Source organism: Lithobates pipiens, unplaced genomic scaffold (assembly GCF_037356315.1).
Source record: "Lithobates pipiens isolate NorthernLeopardFrog02 unplaced genomic scaffold, aLitPip1_a1.2 Scaffold_16, whole genome shotgun sequence".
Lineage (NCBI taxonomy): Eukaryota > Metazoa > Chordata > Amphibia > Anura > Ranidae > Lithobates > Lithobates pipiens.
The window spans coordinates 64,191,142-64,207,348 of NW_027507748.1; the positions used below are offsets into that span (position 1 = coordinate 64,191,142).

Here is a 16,207-nt window from a genome sequence, read left to right on the forward strand (position 1 = left end):
GCAGCTCATGGTAAACTTGCCTAAAAGGGCTCATTTGGAAAGCTGTGATATGGACTATACTTCCGCTTTTCTAATGAAACCACTGCCTATTCTTTTTTTTTTATATAAGATTTTTATTTAAAAAAGAATGGACAGTTACATTGGCTTATCTCTTTGAATATGTGAAAATAAGGATTACAAAAAGAATGGACAGTACAAAACCATCCTACAATCGGTACAATAGACAGAAGCAGGTTTTCATGACTTAAGCATCACAGTTCAAGGTTATAGAAGCAACCAACATCTCTAACGTGGTTGGGTATAGTAAGTGGTATCAATATGAGAATGTAATGCAGAAATATAGCAGGTTGAATAACAAGGAGGGGCAAAAGGAGACAGGGTATGGTATGTTATTCTTATTAGCAAAGTATTAGGAAAAACATCAGAGGTGTCCTAAAACCTGTTGTAAGAAACCAGGGTCAAAGTGAGGGTCAGTTTGAGGTTGGAGGTAAGGGAGGGGATGAAAAAAACAGGGGTAGGAGAGGTGTCGAAAGAACAGGGTTGGGGCAGGGGTCCCCTGGGACTTCCTAGTGGGTTCTCCTACCTTTTTTTTATTTTTTAAAAGCTCTACTGTACACTTTAACTTGCTTTTGTGCTCCACATGATTCAGAAGCCAGTGAAGTTCCAATCATGTCCAAACCATGGGTTTTTATATGTATATTCCTCCTAGGCCTTTACACATAACTTTGGTTAGGTGATCGGTGTGTACAGCAAGCGTTTGCAAAGCTTTTAGACAGCTTCAAGCTGTTTAGTGGAAAATTTTAAAGCACCCTTCAGGTAAACATACCCCAATTCCAAAACAGTTGGGATGCTATGTAGAATCTACAGGAAAAAAAAAGCAGCGATTTCCACATCTCCTAAAACAAAAACAAAAAAAAATATTTCGTTCACATTAGAAAACATAGCAAATGTTTAAACTTAGAAAATGTACCATTTTAAGAAAAAAAATTGTCATTTTGAAATTGATGGCAGCAACATGTCTCAAAGTTATGACAGGGAATCAAAAAGCTGGCAAAGTTGTACTAACAAGGAAAAGCTGAAAGAACATTTTGCGACAAACTAGGTTAAAGTGTTACTAAACCCACAACAGTAAAATCGGTCTGTATATGCAGTAAAGCATGCTGGTTATACTCGGTGGAATCTAAGTGGTTAATTCCCGTGCATTGTGTACAAAGCCTTATCCTCCTCTTCTTCCACTGTCCCCAGACAGAGCCTTTGGAGTCATTCTGCACATGCTCAGTTTGGTGTGTGTATTGCTAGAGTGTTTTTTTTTTTTTTTCATGGGAGGGTGCGATGTGTTCAGCACAGGGCCAATCGGGCACACAGGGTCAGGGTAACTGCTGCCTCATAGGACAGTCAGAGTCCCAACTTTTGTGAGACGTGTTGCTGCCATCAATTTCAAAATGACCTTATTTTTTTAATTTTAAATGATCCATTTTCTCAGTTTAAACATTTTGATAGGTTTTCTATTGTGACTAAAATATAGTTTTTTTGGGGATTTGCAAATCCTTGCAATCTGTTTTTATGTAAATTTTACACAACGTTGACAACTTTTTTTGGGGTTGTAGATCTCAATAGGAATTCTGGCTGTCAATTCAAACAAGCTGTTGACGGGCTTCAGTGGGTGTCAACACTAGTTGAAACTTGGTTAGGAGAGAAGTATGGGTAGAGCTTTTTTGGCCATAACTTCTCCTGGGGATCACAGGAGTGCATTTTACTTGTGCTCTCCCGTCATTCAGAATAAGATGACAGCCAGAATTTTAGAATTTCAGAATCTCTGCTCGACAGAAGTTAATAGTTTCTATCGAAGGGAGATGCTGCAAAGCTTTCTCTAGATCTGTGGTTGCAGCAGCTAAATTCTGGTGATGTGGAGAGTCCCGCAATGTCCCGGGTAGAACAACCTCCTTTTTTGTGAGGTTTGTCTTTTTTTTTTTTATTGCGCTGGCTAGCTGTTGCCTAGGCGATTGTTATCTACTTGTGGCTTTTGTTATGTTCTTGTGTAGTTTATTAGAGGTATCAGGCGTGAACAATCATTCTATGTCAGCTTCATAACTGAATGTTCTCATGATGCTTCATTACAATGAGGGGGAAGAAACAACTTTTGCCAACTTTACTTCCAGTGAATACATACAGATTGTAAGGCAGAAATGAAGCGTTTTCTTATAGAGGACCTGTTGATATATAATGCTGCAAAGATGGTGGGATAGACACTGGAGGCTGTTTATAAAACTAGTGCAAGGTAAAAAATGACACATACGCAGTAAATGTGGAGCATTCCCATTGCACAATGAACTTGTTTCTAAAAGTCCCTGGGTATTCTTCAATGACCGGTGCACATTGGTGTTTTTTGGACTACATGAGGACATCTCTCTCGTTTCTTCAGCTTGCCAGTCCTTCAATGTGGTGGCTGCATTTGTTTTTTTTTTTTTACCTATAAAAGCAAAACAATTACAGTACATTTTCAAACCGCACTTCTATTCATAATAAATGAAACCAACATAAAGTGCTAAATACAATATTGATTGTTGGATATAAAAATGTCCGTACGCTGCCACCGGATGTCTCCAATCAAGTGAAAGTGAAGTATATCTTATTAATAATTCATATGTGGAAAAACAAGGTGCCTTCTTTCACCAGCCCCTAGGCAAACATCATATTCTCCGGGCATATATGACACCATCACAGGTAGTCATAATATGCAGCAAGAAATGTATCCTTCAGTGAAACGGCCCAGAACGATATACTCCTGCTGGGCGAGGATATAGTCAATCACATATATCAGGGAGAGAAGACAGCTCCTCGTTGGGCTGTAGGTAACTTATTTTTTTTTTTTCTAATAAAACTGTCTCGCTTACAATGTAGTAGATCTTTAAAAGCCCATAAAAGGTCTGCCGATTGCGTTCCACCTGCATTTCAAAGAGATGGCACGCACTACCTGACGTGTTTCGTCAGCACATCTGATGTCATCAGGGGTCACATGACTATATCCTCACCTGGTAGGCATATACATTTTTTTTTTTTACTGCATATTATCACTACCAGTGATGAGTGTCATATATGTCCGGTGAGTAGTATGTTTGCCTAGGGGCTGGTGAACGTAGGCACCTTGTTTTTACACGTATGAATTAATATTAAGAAGATATACTTCACTTGATTGGAGACATCTGGCGACAGTGTATGGACATTTTTTTTTATCCAAAAATCAATATTGTATTTAGCACTTTATGTTGGTTTGCACATTTATTATGAATAGGAGCGCAGTATGAAAATGTATTGTTTTCCTTTTATATTTTGGACTATTGAGTCCCACTAAGGGCTGCTCTTTTTTTCATTAATGTTTCAACAATTTTTTTCACATATATTTCCTTTGTATATCCAGTGCATACTGGTTGAAGGTTTTTGTGTAATCTTGTTTTTCATTTTTTTTTTTTTTTACCACCTCAATACGGAGCACTTTCACTCCCTGCTTCCCGGGCCAATTTTCTTCTTTTTTTTTTTTTTTTTTGACAATCCAGATTTCTTAAAGGATAAAATACTAGAACATACAGAAAGAAAAATTAAATGACTAACTTGACATGGTAGTTCATAAATACAGGTTGTACAACAGTTGCAATCAATATAAAGGAAACTGAAGGGGAGCTCATAAAAACATCCAGCAATCATTAAGAGGATAAGCCCACTCCAGTACTATCCCATGACATCAGGTATCGCACGTCCTTATATAGGAAGGACTGTGTATCTCCCAAGAGGTTGTGTGAATAGGAGGGGGGGTTGGTGCAGAGAGGAGAGGAAAGGGAAGGAGGCTAGGTCCAAGTCCTGGAGGCACTACAACAGTACAAGTATGGTCACTTCGCCATATTGTCAAGTCCATGGTAACCATGGCTTATCAAATTTCCAGGGGCAGCCACAACGGATGTATGTCGATTTGTAAAGAGGCAACGCAGCGTCAATCGTGGCCTCCCAGGAGGACAAAGTAGGTGGATGAGAGGAGGACCATTTGCAAATAATCGCTTTCTTAGCATAGTGATATAAATAAGCAATCAGTCGTTTACTATGGTGAGACCTCTGCCCAGGCCAATTTTCAGTGTTGCAATTTGACAATTAGTCATGCTACACTGTACCAATATGACATTTTTATAAAAAAAAATTTTTCACACATCAAGCTCTTTTTTTTTTCTTCTTTTTTTTTTTGGGGGGGGGGGGGGGTGTATTTAACTACCACTGGGTTTTTATCTGCTGCCATATAAATGCAAAAAGATTTGAAAATTTTGAAAACATTTTTTTTACAGTTTGTTATAAAATTTTGCAAATAAAGTAATTTGTCTTCAAAAGTTGTGACCAAAATTTATACAGCTATATTTCTTTGGTAAAAAAAAACCAAATCTGTGTATTTATGCCTCGTACACACGTTCCGATTATCGTACGACCGATCGTTCACATTTTGTTGCATACAACTAAGATCGAATACAACAGTGCAAACTGTGTGTAAGATTTTTGTCGTACGATTCTGGAACAATCTTCCGTCGTGCGTAGCTACGTATTTTAAATGATGTCAAATACATGTGACCTGTGTGTCCTTCTGGTTTATTTTCGTGTTTCCCATCATGCGTGGTGTTTGTCGAATGACATTTATCAGACACATACTGTACTGGCTATACGATTGTCGTACGATGGGCTGTCATCCGACCAAAGTTTTCCTGTTTGTCCCTTCGGATTTGGTTGGACGGACTGTCGCGATCGGCTGTCGAAAGCTGCGTACTAACGATCAGATTATCGCACGATCTGTCCGAAAGCGACTTTTGTGGTCCGATAATCGGAACGTGTGTACGGGGCATTAGTCTGTGTGAAAGTTGGAGTCTACAAGCTATGGTGCCAATCACTGACAATTGATCACACCTGATGTACTGACGGCCTATCTCATTTCTTGAGGCCCTAACATACCAAGAGAGTATAAAAAGCCCCCAAATTACCAATTTTTTTCCCCCAACTCATTGGAAAATTAAGAAACGAAATAAAATTGTGTTTCCCCCCAACCCCCACCCCCCCACCCTCCCCAAGATGTCACATTAAGTTTTTTTTTTCTCACACACAGCATAGGCATACTTGCAACTACACCCCAAAACATTCTGATACTCCTAAGTATGGCAATACCACAAGTGTGAGACTTTTTCATAGCCTAGCCACGTAGAGGGGCGTTATCTACTTTAAGACCAGGCCTTCTTCTGACGCTTTTTTTGTTTAGATGTAAAAATCTGTATTTTTACTAGAAAATGACTCAGAACCTCCAAACATATTTTTTTGTAGCAGAGGCCCTAAAGAATAATAAAATGGTGGGTTTTGCAAATTTTTATGTCACACGTTATTTGCGCAGTGATTTTTTTTTTTTAACGCAATTTTGCACGCTAATGCATAAATACCCTTTAATGGATTTCAGTACACACACAGACCATATAATACACACATTTTTGGTAAAATATAAAATCTGGTGTTGCACCTGGTAAATGGATACCAAACATGTCACGCTTTAAAATTGCGCACGTTTATGAAATGACGGAAAACTCCGTATTTAAAAATCTCCATAGGTGACATGTTATATGTTTTTATTGGTTACCAGGTCAGAGTTACACGGAAGGTCTGGTGTTAGCATTATTGCTCTTGCTCCAATTTTCACAGCGATACTGCACATGTGGTATGATTGCCGTTTGTGTGCGTTCACCTTTGCACATACATATGGGGGTGGGGGCTCTTTAAATGTTTTATTTATTGGTGTGACACTGGTACACTGACAGATGTTTTTGTGTACTTGTATGCCTTGACAGATGTTGATCGTCCACCGCTGGACACTGATGTTGCATTGGAACACTATTACAGATGTTTTTTGTGCATTGATTCAGACAGGGCTGCTGTTAGAAATCACAGGGCCGCATACAGCCTACCTGGCCGAAAGTGACTGAGGACCTGGATTTATCAGTCACTGAGCTCAGGGGGGAGAGCCGACATATGTACACAGTGGCACTTAAATTATGGGGCCCCCAGACAATCAGATTATGGGGCCACATAGTATACACAAACACACACGCAGTATACAATCACACAGTATACACAGACATGTTTCTATTGGCTGAGAAGGTACCGGAGAGGTGGGGCAGCTAAAATCTCAGGATTTTTACACCAAAAGGATGTCGGTAAGAGACATTTAAGAGACCGATGTAAAAAAAAAACAGATTTTTACATACTGTCCCTGGTTTTACTGAGGCTGGCAACCCTGGTGGGGCCCCCTAGTGGCCCAGGGCCCTCGGGCAGTGCCCGAGTGGCCGGATGGTCAGTCCGCCCCTGATCTAGACTATATAGTTACTGACTGCTTGGAGCATTGAGATTGTTTCACTTCATTAGAGACTGCTGAGGTTTTTTTTTTCTTAGTTGACCTGAAATCTATATTTTAAAGAAATGGCCATTTGAGTTAAATGTTGCCACCTTTTTAGCATGTGTTGCCATTCTGTGCAAAACACTTTCTGCCATAAACAATCTTTCTAAGTAATTTTATAAGACTGGAGTTGAGTGTAAGGTTATCAGTTCATGTACATTTCAGAAGCTGTGTTTTTTTTTTTTTTTTTAAATACAAAGTTAAAATTTAGCTGATTTTATTGTTTCCTTTTTTTAGGATGTTTTTCTTTTATAGTCTGAATTTGTATTACATGCTTGTCTGCTACCAGAAATTATGAATGCTAAAGCTCCCTGCCTCCACTAGAGGGCAATACGTCAGTACTTTTTGAGAAAGCTTTACCCTTGCTCTGTGCTGTAGTCAGTAGCTCAATTTTAGCTGTTGTTATATGGGGATTTATATGGAAATACTTATATTTATATAGGTTATTATCATAGGCTGCATTTCTCTTTAGTTTCTACCAGATCAGGCCTTTTTTAGCACTTTTTGTTTACATGTAACAATCGGTCTTTTTTGCTAGAAAATGATTGTAGTCTATAGTTTTTAAAGCTGAGGCCCTAGAGAATAAATTTGTGGTTTTGCAATTTTTTTATGTTGCACAATCTTTGCGCACTGGTTTTTCAAACACAATTTTTTGGGGAAAAATTTAACTTTTTGGATTTTTAATCCAAAAAAACACAATACCTCATGTGTTGGCCGATCGCGGTTTGTGTGTGTGCGGGACTGATGTACATGTTTGCCTTTGCGGGAGGGAGTGGGAGTTGGAAATTTAATTATTTTTTATTTTTATTTATTTATTTTTTTTTCATTTTTTGTTTTTCATTTTTTTTTTTTTACACTGTTGCTTTAAAAAATTTTTTTTTTTTATTTACATTTCTTGTGACAGCAATAAAAATGCTAACATCCTTGTGACAGCAAACTGCAGTGACAGGTAATCTTTATGGAGATATCTGGGGTCTATAAAACCTCAAATCCCTCCTCTGCCCTTAAATGCATTAAAAACGCCAAGATCAGTGGTTTTGAATGCTTTTGATTCTTTAAAAATGGCACTGTTGACATCTGGGTAAACCAGAAGTCATGTCAGGTTATCGCTTCTGGGTTACCATAGTGAAGAGCCCGCCTTGCGTCGGCTGGTCACACTGGTCTCCCTGTGGGATGGGGGAGCCTGAGCTATCTGCGGAAGGAAGCAAAAAGAGGGAGGCGCCCCCTCCCGCTGCGTGCAAAAGCAGTCCAATGGCTTGGATTGCTCTTACCAGAGAGCTGACTGTCGACCCTTTAAAAAAACAAAACAAAATAAAATGGTACTGGGTTGATGCCTGTCCTGGTATAACCACCAAAAGTCCAGCAACGTATGGGTATGTCCTTGGCCTGGAAGTGGTTATAAAGGCTCCAGAGAAATGCTTGCACAGTATGAATGATTTTGCGATTAATATTGTGCCACAGTTTTATTGTGCAGTCGGTGTTTTTGCAGCTCTACTGTACAGGGACTGAAAAAAGTATTTTGCCAAATTCATACTTGCACTGCTAATGTTAAAACAGTGGAAATCGCCATACCCGTACGTCGGTACTTTAATGTTAAATACTGGGGTTATGGCAGCAGCTAGTATTTACGGGAACGGCGTGTGTTTCTTTTTAATCTAAAAGGATTCTCCGTGGCGGATTCGCCACAAGATCACTTTTATCGGCGGTGGGAGAGGTGCCCTCCCACCGGCCCCTGCTCAGCTCCATGGGAGGGCGGAAGCAACGCCAAATGTTGCTTCCTACCATAGCTCTGCAAGGAAAAATTATATATTTTTTAAATCTTTTAAAAAAATATATATTTTATGTGTAAATATGAGATCTGAGGTCTTTTTGACCTGAGATCTCATATTTAAGAAGTCCGGTCATTTTTTTCTATTACAAGGCATGTTTACATGCCTTGTAATAGGAATAAAAGTGAACCAATTTTTTTTTTTTTTTTTAAACTGTCAAAATAAAAAACTAAAAGTAAAATAAAAGAAAAGTTTTAAAGCGCTCCAGTCCCGACGAGCTGGCGCACAGAAGCAAACGCATATGTGAGTAGCGCCTACATATATATATATATATATATAAACGGTGTTCAAACCACACATGTGATGTATCACCACGATCGTTGGAGTGAGAGCAATAATTCTAGCTCTAGACCTAATCTGTAACTCAAAACTGGTAACCTGTAGAAATGTTTAAACATCGCCTATGAAGATTTTTAAGGGTAAAAGTTTGTCGCCATTCCACGAGCGGGCACAATTTTGAAGTGTGACATGTTGGGTATAAATTTACTCAACGTAACTTTATCTTTCATAATATAGAATTGGGCTAGTTTTACTGTTTTTTCTTCTTTTTTTTTAAAATTGCGCTTGTAAGACCGCTGCGCAAATAAGGTGTGACAAAGTATTGCAATGACCACCATTTTAGGGTGTTAGAACCCCCAAACTATATATATATATATATATATAATTATTATTATTATTATTATTATTATTATTATTATTGTTTTATTTTATTTTTTTTATTTTTTTTCTAAGTAATTTTCTAACAAAAAAAGAGGCTTGGTCCATAAGTGGTTAATGTGTGTTGAAACATGTGTAAATGAAGGCTAAGGCAAAAAACCTTCTGCCCTTAGAACCACTTTAAGGGCTTGTTTACACTTTCTTCAAAACATAGCTTCAGACACCCTTTGTTAAAGCTCTCTGAATGCCAGTCAAAGCCCCTGTCACTAAATAAAATGGTTAGCTTCCGGTTCTGTTTACACCTTGCGTCTGCTTTGGTTCACCTTCACTTCAAAAATTATACCCCATGTCACTTTAGTGGTGCTTTAAAGCCTCCATAGAAGTCTGACAAAGTTCTATTGAGGCACCTTGCAGCTTTTGAGAGGCTTTAATTCAGCTTTAGCTTCACTTTATTTTGGAGAAATTACAGATATGAGATATCAACAAAAGGCATCTGTCCAGCTTCATTAAAACTTCCATATAGCACCACCAAAGCATCACAGAAGCATCAAAAACACATCAAAAAGCATGTTGAAGCCATAGGTGCTTTAATGTGTGTTAAAGTCGAACAAGTGTGAATGAGCCCTAAGGGTTCAGTGGTGGACTGGAGAATTAGGAAAGATGTTTTCCTGAGAACCTATTAAGTTAAAGTATAAGCGATCTCATATTTAAGAGGTCCTGTCATGCTTTTTTTTCTATTACAAGGGATGTTTACTATCCTTGTAATAGGAAAAAAGTGACCCAATTATTATTATTATTATTTTTTTTTTAAAGCACCCCTCACAGAAGCAAACGCATACGTGAGTAGCGCCCGTATATGAAAACTATGTTCAAACCTGTAGAGATTTCTAAACATCGCCTATGGAGATTTTTTTTTTTTTTTTAAAGCTTTTTTTATTGAAATTTTGCGACATACAAAAGTAGCCCACACGGGGGCCAAACATTTGCATGCTGCGGCAACGTACCGCTACATGGAGTGAACATACAACTTAACACACTTACTCAATACACTATAACCCCAACCTGGGGAGAGGTTCTCCTATGGAGATTTTTAAGAGTAAAAGTTTGTCGCCATTCCACGAGCGGGCGAAATTTTTAAGCATGACATGTTGAGTATCAATTTACTCGGTGCAACATTCTCTTTTACAATATATTTTTTCCCTTTCACCCTCCACCTCTCCTTCAAAAAAATGAAAAAGGGAGGGAGTAAAAAAAAAGGGGGGGAGGGGAGAGAACAGGAACATTAAAATTCCTAATTAATACCAATATAACTTGCATAAACCAGAGGTTGCTTAAATCCTAGCCAACTCTTCCAAGTGTTGGAATATTTTGTATATGTATTACTTACTCCATACATCTAATTTTATCAATCTCCCTAAACCACTCCTTTATCATCGGGATGGGATGAAGTCATTGTTTCCAGTAGTCTTCCAGGGCAGCACAATCCCACCCTAATGTCTAACCTTGTGGGGTTGTGTTGTGTTTTATGTCTTTCAGATTTCGGCCTTTGGTTCTTTGGTTTAAAATACAAATAAAGATTGTTGCGCTAACTCAAAAAAAAAATATATAAAAAAAAATATAATAAATAAAATGGCAGCTCGCTATATTGCAGGGAACAATAGGCACAATATAAACAAAGAAAATGTGGCGCATCTTTGGTTTAAAGAATTAAAGTGGCAACATGTTTCCCGTTTGGAGGGAGGAGCTCCATCACTCAAGGGCTGCCCTGGAAAACTACTGGAAACAGAATTACCTCTGTGTATACATATTAAAAAACAAATTAACACCCTTTTTTTTTTTTTTTTTTATTAGTGATCACTTGTCCTCTGTTCTCTGGTAAATAAATGAGCTTAGAGAGCTGGGGGGAGGAGAAACTGCAGCTCACTGGCCATACACATTCTCAATACAGCAGGCACATATCATATATATAAAAGAACATGTTCTTTAAGCTCACCAGAATATATCCATTACTGAAATTTCAGTTTTGTGTGGACTTTCCATTTAATGACCGTAGGCATTTTTGGCACGCTCTGTAATTCTGTCCTCCAGAAATGGGATGGTTCTGATGTGTCAACAAGGTATACAATCTGTGAAGCACAAGATTTTCTGAGCAGCTTGGCAAGGCAGGATGCATTAAGACCTGTCACAAATGCCGCTTAGCTTTTGATGGCAGCATTTTATTACTGTGAATAAACAACTTTCCGTATGATTTTCCACGCTGAAGAAAATCTGTTTCCTAAGAGACCAACACAATAAAATTCATCCCACTGCACAAGGCACATTGAGCATTGGCTTGTGCGCTGAAGAGATTGTTTATTGGAGGAATGCGAGGGGCCTGATTTACTTATGTTGATTTAACAAGGTTAAAAGGGCTGGAAATTAAAAATGTTTCCATGGTAACTCTGATTTTAATGCAAAAGTATAAATCACCGTCAAACGGGTTTAAGTCAGATGTGTACGTGGGCAGCCATGCAGAAGCGTACCTTCCTCGGTGCATATGTAGCTTGACAGTGAAAAATGTACGATCAAGTGTTTTCTAAATGCCAACACATCCTGGGTAATTTTTATATAAACTAGATAAAGTGGATCTGCTAATAATCAATGTTCAACTATTGGAGGAGGGTTTTGTGTGGAAAAAAAAAGTAACCCACATGACCCTAATTACAGAAGCCTTTACAAGTACAATTGGGGATCGCTGCGCATTTGAGTGTCCGAAATGCAAATAAATCTGTGCATCATACGGTATAAATTCACAACAGTAAGTATTTGTTACAACAACAAACAAAAACAATACACATTTAAAATTCAAATCCATGCCTAGTTATTTCCCAAACTTTTTTTTATCCTGGAGGAACCCTTGAAATTTTTAAGTCTCAAGGAACCCCAGATACAAATTACATTGGAATTCTCAATACATTTGTAGGTAAATAGAGTAAAAGCACTCCTTTAATGACTTGGTGGATGACATCCCTAGACATACCCGATCTCTTCTTTTCTACATTCTGGATTATTCTGTCCAGTTCCGGTTACCATTCCCTGCAAGGATGTCCAGAGAAGGGCAACTAAAATGAGAGAACTGGAGGACCTCATTTCGAGGAACGACTACAATCACTTATTCTCCCTGCAGAAGAGACTCTTGGGAGGATATAGGATGGGTTCTCCAGGAAGCGCTGGGAGCCACCAGTGCTGGACCTCTGGCCACATACAGTACTGTAAAATGTACACCAGCGGCTTCACTGTACATATACACCACACAGCTTTACATGAATCAACAATGTGAGTGTGATCCTTTTTTTTTTTTTTTTTCTTTCTTTTTTTTTTTTTTTTTTTTTTACATTAAAACTGTGATCCATCTTTTTTTTTTTTTTTTTCGCCACAAAAGTACTGTGCAGTATTCCTACCATTGATATGAGCTACAGTACTGTATTTTGAAGTGCAGGTTATTTTTTTTTTATTTTTAAAGTACACTTTAAACTGTGTTTTTGTATTGTCGTAATCATTTTTATATGATTAAATGGTTGTGGAAGGAATCATTATTTCTTATGGGAAATTTGATCTACGAGTGCTTTTGATTACAGGCGCGGTTCTGGAACAAATTATGCTCGCAAACCAAGGTATTACTTTCTCAATGGTGGTCCCAGTGTAGGTAGGGAACTATTCAGTCTCAGGGTGTGTAAGTAGACAGGGCCACTCAATGAGATTGGAGGAGAACCAGTTTAACCTTAAGCTGTGTAGTGTTTTTTTTTTCACTGTCAGGACGGCAAGGGTGTGGAACTCTTCTACAATCTGTGGTGTCAGCAGAAAGTATTGATGGTTTTAAGACTCTTGGACATGCATCTGAGTGATTACAATATACAAGGATATGGGAAATTATGGACATGCACATACATACACCAAGTACACAGGTTGAGCTGGATGGATAGTGCAACAACCAAAAACAAGCTGTCCTGGATAATGCTACACAAAAAACTAGCTAGCATTCTCCATGACAGACCAGCTAGATTTGATAAACTCTGGAGTCCCTGGATCACATATTTAGTCTATCTGATAGGGTGGCCTACCGGTGGCCTACTGGGGGGGGGAGCTGGGTGTTGAGTTGGATGGAGTGACTTTTTTTCTTCTCCAGATCTTTTCTTTTCTCTTATTACTTAAACTTTGTTTTCTTTTCTCTGCTCATTTCTTACCTTTTCTTCTTTCTTTGAATTCCCGCCCCATATTTTTTTTTTTTTGTATTAAACTATATGTGTAGACAATGAGGGATGTTGACTTTTTTTGCCTCAAGACCAATGTAGACTTAATATATAACTGTGTCTGTTTCTTGCTCTTGACAACTTGGTAAAAGAGCTTTGTTATGTTGCTATGTTGGACACATCTTTATTTAGTTTGATCTAGATCAGGGTGTCGAACTCCATTTCATCAGCATTATGGTTGCCCTCAGAGGACCGTTTGTAAGACTAAATTTATCTACTCTTTATCATAGATGTAACACCATGTAGCTTGGGTAAGGAGCTCCTCACAAAATGTACTTGCCAGGAGCTGTTGTCCTTGTTGATAGAGATCTATTGATTTCTCCCTAAGTTTGGCCTTATTGCAGTTTCTCTTCTACCAATAGGTGGCCGGGTACTTGGTGGTACTAGATGAGATATGAGAAGGCCAATCCAAGGTCAGGTTATGGGTATATGGGGTGTATCAGCCTATATATTTGGGTGGAGTCAAGTGATCTGTTTTCTTTGCCACCTGGACGGCTGTCTGGGTGGACGTGTACCGTATGCCCCGGGCTCCTAGGCTGGAGATTGGGCCTATACCGGAGGCATATGGCTGCCATGCTGCGTTAGGGCCTATCCAGAAGTAAGATGGCAGTGCAAGGTTGGGATTGCGGCTTGCAATCCAACCAAAAGTGATGGTTCTGCTAGGCTGGGACCACAGTGAGTAACTGAAGCAAGTACCGAAACAGTATTCAGTATTCTCTTCTTTGGAGAATCGGGAAACTTCAGGCGGTGATCAAGTCAAGGACCCAACCAGCAGAGATGTTGCTTGCAGACCAACCCTTGTGTGTCAAGCCAGGGACAAGCCGGTCAGCGTGGGTGAAGCTTGAGGAGTATCTGGCGTGCCAAGCTAGGGACCCAGTAGGGAAGAGTGGGTGACGCTTGTGGGAGATACCACCGCAAAGATTGGAGTAGCTCAAGGGATTGAGTCAGTGAATCGGTGGGTCAAGGGTGAAGGGCAGATGCCGATGATCACAGAGCCCATTCACACTCCTTTTAGCAGATGATGCAAGTCTGAAAAGGAGGGTCGCACACCGCTGGTATCATCCACAATAAAGTGGTTATGCATGGTGTTCTGTCAAAGAAGTCTCCAATTAAGTTTCTTGTGGAGGATACCAGCGGTTACTTTGAAAATAATAAGCAGATGTCAAGAGCCCCTACCCCCCCCCCCCATCAGGGGTCCTCCACTCTCCCTTACATCAGTGCTTCCGCCCTCATGTGCTGCTGTCTGAAAAAAAGATGGGGGTAGAGCTGGGAAGCAGTGCAGTGTCTGGATCTGAAGGAGGACCAGAGGAGGGTTGGCGTCTGCTTCCAGAGGTTAATGAATGCTGAGACCGGGGGAGGTGGAGATGAGGGGGTGCTGCGGCTGCACAGAAAGGTACAGGTTTTGCAGGATGAGTTCTGTTGTCCTCTCTGCTGCTGACTGTGAGGGCGATGGGAGAGGGGCTTGGCAGATATTAGCCTCTCCGCAGTTGCACAGAGAGGCCCAGGATCTGGCAGAGAAGTTCTGTCCTCCTCTTTGCTGCTGACTGCCGGGACAAGGGGGGTGCCACAGCTGCAAGGGAGGTGCCAAGGGCACATGAAATCGCATGGGGGGCTGGATTCGACCCCTGGGCGTTGTTTGCAATATGTGATCTAGATACTTATGAAACTGTGCTTCGCATTAATCTCCATAAAAATTATTGAAACACAATAATAAATTTGACAGACCGAGTATTTAACGCCCACACTTGAAATGAAAATAACAACCAAAAATTAAATGTGCGCCTTACAGTAATGGTTGCTGGAGATGGGCCATCCTTTATTGGTGGTCAGTGAGGAAGGGACCTCTTCCACTGGTGGTAAGTGGGAGGTGTGCCATTCTTACATTGGAAGGAACTGGGAGGAATATCCCTTACTTTTGTGATTAAAGTGAAGAATGCACCTTGCAGACAGCTAAAAAAAGGCAATTGTCATTAAGGCAGTGAGAGGAGAAACGCTACTGGACCCACTCCGATGGCTCGGCCGAGTGATATCAGCCCTAGAACTACTTACACACCATCAGGTGGGAGATCAGTCTGTTACTGCCCGAGGAACCCCTAGCAATCATTGGAGGAACCCTAGTTGAGAGAGGCTGATCAATACAATCAAAGCACTCAAATAATGCTTGAATACTTTCACTATATGAAACACATCTTACTCCAATATAATAACCACTTGGTAAAGTTAAGGCATATCACGTTTGAATTTAACCCTCCTCAGCTTCAAGCACGGAAGATCAATACTGTTTTAGCAGCCTCCGTCAGTCTTTTCACAAATCATTGGCATGGAGTAATTGCTATCCCATATATCTTCTCTTGCAATATATTCACAGTACATATAATCAAAAAAATAAGGCAGTTCATGTACGAGTGGCAGTCGGGGCCTGTCAGGGAGTGTTGTATGCATTACCATCTGTGATAAGTGCGTTTCTGCTGAAAAAAATACTTAAGACTAAATGTTCACATTTGCAAAAGCCCAGTTTTCTGGTATTTGAGTGTTGCAATAGTGCGGCAATAGAAAGCACTTGGAATGGATCAGATTGTGGGAAAGATGGGTGTAAATATAGACTGACTCCTAAAATAGTAATTGTCCACGCTGGGCTCTTTACATTCTCAATTGTAGGTCGTTCCCTAAAATCAAAGCTTTGGAACAAGTGTACATTTCACCACCAAGCTGTCGGGAGAGCAATCATTGCTGAACAACTGAGCTAGTTTTCAGTAATAACCTTTTGGATTAGGTATATACTGACTATATGATTACATGTCGTAACTTGCAAACAATCGGGTTTGCTGTGGTTAAGGGCAGAAACCGACGGCAAATTTCTGTTCATTTTTTAGTCCTTTAAATTTGCTCCACTGTACTGCTTATTCAGGAAAGCTGTAAGCATGTTAAAATATGTTCAGGCATCCGAATTTACCCCCAAACCTTTCACT

General features: G+C 39.7%; 1 protein-coding gene across 7 annotated transcripts in view; it reads left to right on the plus strand.

Moving 5' to 3' along the window:
- Positions 1 to 16,207, plus strand: part of TIAM1 (TIAM Rac1 associated GEF 1) — a 553,722-nt gene that overhangs the window by 447,932 nt on the left and 89,583 nt on the right. The gene's annotated exons all lie outside the window — the stretch shown is intronic.